The following is a 5,722-nucleotide window of genomic DNA, read 5'->3' on the forward strand; positions in this document are numbered from 1 at the left end:
GCTTTGGTCCCTCTGGCATAAAGTTGAGGGGCCTTGTGTAAGTCATGATGGGGTAGTGAAGAGAAGTAAAGAACTTGGTGTCTCAGTGCCTCAGTGCCTCAGTTTCCTCACCTGTGAAATGGGACTCTCCATTGTTCTTCCCTTGTAGGGATGTAAATATTAGTTGAGAAGCGTAAAGGGCTTAAAGCTTGGCTAGATGAGTGCTTAGGACCTTGCCTCCACTTCTCCTTCTGCTGGGCAGTGGAAGGGAGGCGAGTGTAGAGGTGATCTCAGCTCTGGGCTAGGATGCTTGCAGTTTAGTGGTAGAGAGACTGTATATACACTGGTTGGTGGGTGGTGGGTGGGACAGGGCTTCTACCTGTGCATTTAACAGGTGTGTGTGTGTGTGTGTGTGTGCATGCACATGTGCACACACATGTGCACACGTATGCACATGTATGTGTAGGTCAGAGTTGCATATCAGGTGTCTTCTTCAGTTGCTCTTTATCTTATTTTCTGAGACGGGGTCTCTTGAGGAACAGTAAACCATGCCAGGAAGCTTGGTGGGTAGAGCAGGTTTGAGACCCTAGACATTCACTGGGTTCACATCTAAGATGGTAGGTGCCTCCCTGCCAAATTTCTGACCTGGAACACGTGACACACTTCCCACATAGGAAACATGTCCTATGGTCATGTGGGCCCCGAACAGAGTTCTCCATAATAGTGAGACACCTAGAGAACTTGAGGGTAAACCAATGAGCTTCCCTTCCCTGACTTTCCCCCTGCAAAAGGTATTTAGTCTCAGGTCCACCCCGAGAAGTTGGTATGGAACGCATCCATTTTCCACTATGAACAACCAATAAATAGTTTGGAATCAAGGACTGTCTCTTTCATCAAGAACCACCGTGAGGAGGATGGAGCAGGCCTTTGCCCACGGAGCCACTGCCTAAGTCTCCCTTAGAAGGTCTCTCTGTGCTCCCTCCCAGCCACAGCTGCAGCCAAGCTAGCCAAGCTAACGACCTTCAGATGAGCAAAGCCAGGGCTTCCCATCACTCCCCAGGCCCAGCCTAGTCATGGTCCTCAGCCTACAGGCTCCCAACTCTGCTCTCGACTCCTCGGAGACTCAGCAGTGCCTGAAGGTCCAGGAATTTGGGAGCACCGGGTCCTAGCCTCGTCAAGGGCCTGTGAACTCCCAACACTTCGTTCACTCCTTCCGTTCTCCAGCAGCGGCTTTCCCACATCTCTGACTGCATTTTCCCACCCCTGGAGTGCTGTCTCAATGCTTCCCTAAAGCCCAGCACCTGCCCAGTGGCGGCGTGAGCAGTCAAACTCCCTCCAGCAAGGCTGCACCTGCTAAACCTCCGCAAACTGGACCACAGCTGAGGAGGGAGTATTCAAATGCATGGACCCGTGGGGAACATTCCTCATTCAAACCGCTACAGTAAGTATTCTGTCGTTCCTCGCCTCCCTTGATCAGAGCTAGAAATGAGCCTGTCCAATCAAGCCTACCTCTGACCAAGCCAGGAAGTGGGGGAGGGAGAGGGCTGTCTGCGTGATTCTGATCAGTATAGCCTTGCACCACTGAACTCCACTGGGCCCTTTATGAAGGAGGTCCCTCTCACTCCGTGCGGAGGAAAAGATGTGGCCAGCAGAGAAAGACTGAGTGGGTTCCCCTAACAGATTGCCGGGATGGGAGAGGTTCTGCGGCATTTACGTGTCTGTGGCGAGAAAGCCAGAGTAGGAAGGTAGGATCCTGACCTGGTCTGGCGTCGTGAAAGCCACAGAGGGTAGAGGTGCCTTGCGTCTCTGGTTGTGTTGCGAGGACATTTCCAGAAGGGTTTAATCCAAGCCCCTACCTGAGTTCAGCACCATCACAGGGGCTGTGGCGGGTGCGTGGGCTGAATAAAGAGAGAGTAAGACGAGGGTCAGGATTCAGCTCTCTCCTCCTCCTGAGAGACTGACTGTGTGACCCGACTCAAGCTCCTGACACCACAGCTCTAGCGCTTCAGTTGCTACGTTTTCCCGACCACGGTGGAACTGTACCTCTAAACCAAGAGCCAGCATAACCCTTCCTTACATTGCGTTGGTCAGGCATTTTGCTTACAGCACTGAGAACTAATATAGATGAACGGAGGGTGCTCTACTACTCTCTAGGGTGGGTCAGTGGAGCAGAGGGATTTGAGCACTGACCAAGGATCTAGGACACAGAGGCTAGTGGTGGCTGACCATCAAGATATCCTTAGGAGGATTTTGTGATCCACCAACCCTCTGTACAGTAGGTGACCATCCTGTGTCAATGGCTTTTCTCCAATTCCTTCCCCTACCACGGTTCTTGTCCAACTCATGGCTATTGGCCACCGAGCCTTATCATCCCTGCACTCAGTAATACGAGTCACATAATTCATCCTTATACAAGGCTTTGATGACTCCATATTTTAACGGCACCTTCCCCAGCGAAGGTGAATGCAGAGGAGCCATAATTATGCTGCGAGTCTCAGAGCCCATCGGTGAATTTGCAGAAACCCTAAGTAATACGCCAAGAAAAAGGTGTCGGAATCCTGTAGCTGTGAGTTGCAATTGGTACTAATTATCCTTATTCTGAAAGCAAATGAGAAGATCTCTCCCCACCTCCACCCCCCACCCAGCAGAAGGTCTCTACATTGTTCTAGAAAATACTAAAATGGTCGGGGCCTTCTAAAGGGCAGCTGCAGCCTCACAGCAGGCCCCCAGTGCTGATTAATACCAGAGCACCGCATTACATTAAAGGAGAAGCTCTGCCTTGGAGCTGAAGGAGTCCTGCCTGGTGCTGTGTGCGGCCCTGGCTGTGGCTCCTCTCCTGCAGTAAGCCAGGCTCAGTTTGTTCCCTTTCATTCTGAACAGGATGACTGAGGCAGGCTTCAGAACAAAGCCTGCGGTGGTCGGACACATGTGCTCATGTGCACCTTGCTGAGTGTTCTCCCTAGACGGTGAGGGAGATGGCTTCTGAATGAATACGATGCTAGGCATCTTCCATCACCTTAGTTTGGCCTCATGAAATGTAATTATGATAAGGATGGAGGAAGAGATGGAGGGAGGGAGGGGGGATGGAGGGAGGGAGGAAAGGAGGGAGGGAGGGATAGATGGATGGATGGATGGAAGGATAGATGGATGGATGGAAGAAGGGAGGGAGGGGGGAGGCTGCATGAAGGGAGGAATAGATGGATGGAGGAAGGGAGGGAGGGAGCAAGGAAGGGGGGGGGGAGAGATGGAGGCAAGCTAAAGCTTTGTCCCTGGCCCCAGGAAGCATATACTGTCTTATTTGGGCTGGGAACGATACTGCTTACCTGCCCATCTCAGGGTTCATTGTCAAAGTAAATGAGCAGTTAGGAAGCCATTCTCTTTCCTCATAGGACCAGAATTGTAACCGGAAGCTGACTCAGTACGTTCTGAAGGCACGGTTCTATCCACAGACGCCAAACAAGTGGCCAGAATTACCACTCTACCCTGCTCTTGGCCTCCAGCAAGAATGTACAACTTTCCCCTGAAGAAGCATGTATGTTTGGTCACCACTGACGTAAATCTGGTCTGCACCTATAGCTTGATTCATTGAGATCCTTTCCTGTCCAATTGCATGATCACCCCGGACGTAAAAAGACACTTTTTCATCACCGGACCCCTAAATAGATGACCCGCCGATCACAAGGCTTCATGTAAATCTTCTTGATTGCTTTTTTCCCCCCCTTGCTTATCACTTTCCCTAAAAACCCTGTCAGTTAGTGTATTTAAATTCCTTTCTCATCTCCTCATTGAGCCGCTATTTAAAATAATGAGTCACAGCTGAAAGGAACGGAAATATCCCGGCTGCTTTTAATATACACCCTCAAGGACACTTCTTGGGGGAAGTTGGGAAGGAGTACTTCTCAACGAGGCCAAGGCCAAAGGCAAGGACAGGGATTTCTTCCACGGTTGCCCTATAGGAGAAGAAGCGGGATTTGAACTTCTCACTGGTTGCTTTCCAGAGCTGTCTAGATTGGCTTGATGCTGACGAAGCTTTATGTGTATCACAGCCAACCCCTGAGTTGTTACGTGTGTGGCCTAAATCAGGCACTTATTAGGTTGCCTGGCAAATGGGGATCCTTTATCATCCTCACCATTCAGCGGAGAAGACAGGGGAACTGAGAATAACTAACCTGCCCAAGGACACAGAACTAGGTCACTAGAGGCAGAATGTGAACATTGAGACATCTGACAATTACTCCAGTTCTATTAGCCATGGGGACTCAGATTAATCTCTCTCTCTCTCTCTCCCTCTCTCTCCCTCTCTCTCTCTCTCTCTCTCTCTCTCTCTCTCTCTCTCTCTCTGTGTGTGTTCATGTGTGCCCTTGTATACACATGTGTGTGCATGTGTCTGTATGTGATGTATGTGATGTTCATGTGTGTGTAAGCAGGTGGGGATGCATTCCTATATACAATCATATGGAAGCCAGGGTTCAGTGTTGGTATCCTTCTCTGTTGCTTCCCACGTTCTTTTTGAGACAGAGCTCTCACTGAACCTGGAGTTTGCTGCTCAGGTAGACTGTGTGACCGGAAAAATCCTGGTATCTTCATCCCATCCCCACGCTGGGATTCCCACACATGATGCTTTGCCTGGGGTGTCACTTGGATGCTGGGGATCCAAACTCAGCTACTACGCTGTGTGACAGGCACTTTACTGACTAAGGGGTCTCCCCTATACCAACCAAGCTGCTCTTTAAGTTCAGTTTCTTGCTTCTATAAAATGGGTGACATAACGATAACCTGGGCCTTGTTCCTTCCGGCACAGCTATGGGAGTCAAAGAGATACCAGATGTAAACTTGCTTTGCAAACCTGCCTCACGAATACACAGGTCATCATCACCCGTGGCGGATGGGCATCCTAGTTTGCTTTTCGTTGGCTTAACAAACACCATGGCCCAAAGCAACTTGGAAAAAGGAAAATGTTTATTAGACTCACAGGATATAGTCAGGGGCAGGATTATAGGATAGGATATATCACCAAGGGAAGTCAGGGGCCTCACAGGACATAGTCAGGGGCAGGAACCTGGAGGCAGGAACTGAAGCAGAGGCCACATGGCTCACTTAACTGTGTCTGGTTTTTAATTTTGTTTTATTTTTTTAATATAATTTTTAAAAACACAAGCCGGGACCACCTGCCTAGGGATGATACCTCCTGCAATGGACTGGGGCCTCTCCCACATCAATAAATCAAGAAAATGTCCCACAGACTTGCCTATACAACAATCTGATGAAGATATTTTCCAGCTGAGGTTCCCTCCCCCCTCCCAGATCATCAATCCTAGCTTGTGTCAAGTACACACACACACACACACACACACACACACACACCAAAAACAAAAAAACCTAAACCAGCAGAGGAAGTCACTGCAGTGGGGGCACCTGAGATCCCTCACCGGTGGGCTCACAGCCAAGACGCAGACCAGCCCCTGACAGGGCACATGCTGCCAGCCAGCTGCCAGAGACTCTAGCTCCACAGGGAACTCTTCTGTCCCTCCAATGTAATTCTGCCTGTGGAACACAGTCTCACCCTCAGAAGCAAGCCCTTTGCCACCCTCCAAAGCCACTTTATGCCAACAAGATGAGTTTTGCCACCCTCTCTGATTAGAGGCGTGCTTCTGCGCCGGGGGGGGGGGGGTGTCTGCGGAGTCGATCTCCACGCTCAGATTTATTAACGCCGCCGTTGGCTTAATGAATTACTGCAATCCAA

At 50.1% G+C, this 5,722-nt stretch overlaps 1 long non-coding RNA gene across 1 annotated transcript; it reads left to right on the top strand.

Moving 5' to 3' along the window:
• The first annotated feature begins 424 nt into the window (after positions 1–424).
• On the top strand, positions 425–4,294 carry Gm35752. Its single transcript, XR_003955300.1, has 3 exons — positions 425–1,420; positions 2,860–3,016; positions 3,369–4,294. It is a non-coding gene; the product is annotated as a predicted gene, 35752 (long non-coding RNA).
• The last annotated feature ends 1,428 nt before the right edge of the window (positions 4,295–5,722 follow it).

Source organism: Mus musculus, chromosome 4 (assembly GCF_000001635.26).
Source record: "Mus musculus strain C57BL/6J chromosome 4, GRCm38.p6 C57BL/6J".
NCBI classification, from domain to species: domain Eukaryota; kingdom Metazoa; phylum Chordata; class Mammalia; order Rodentia; family Muridae; genus Mus; species Mus musculus.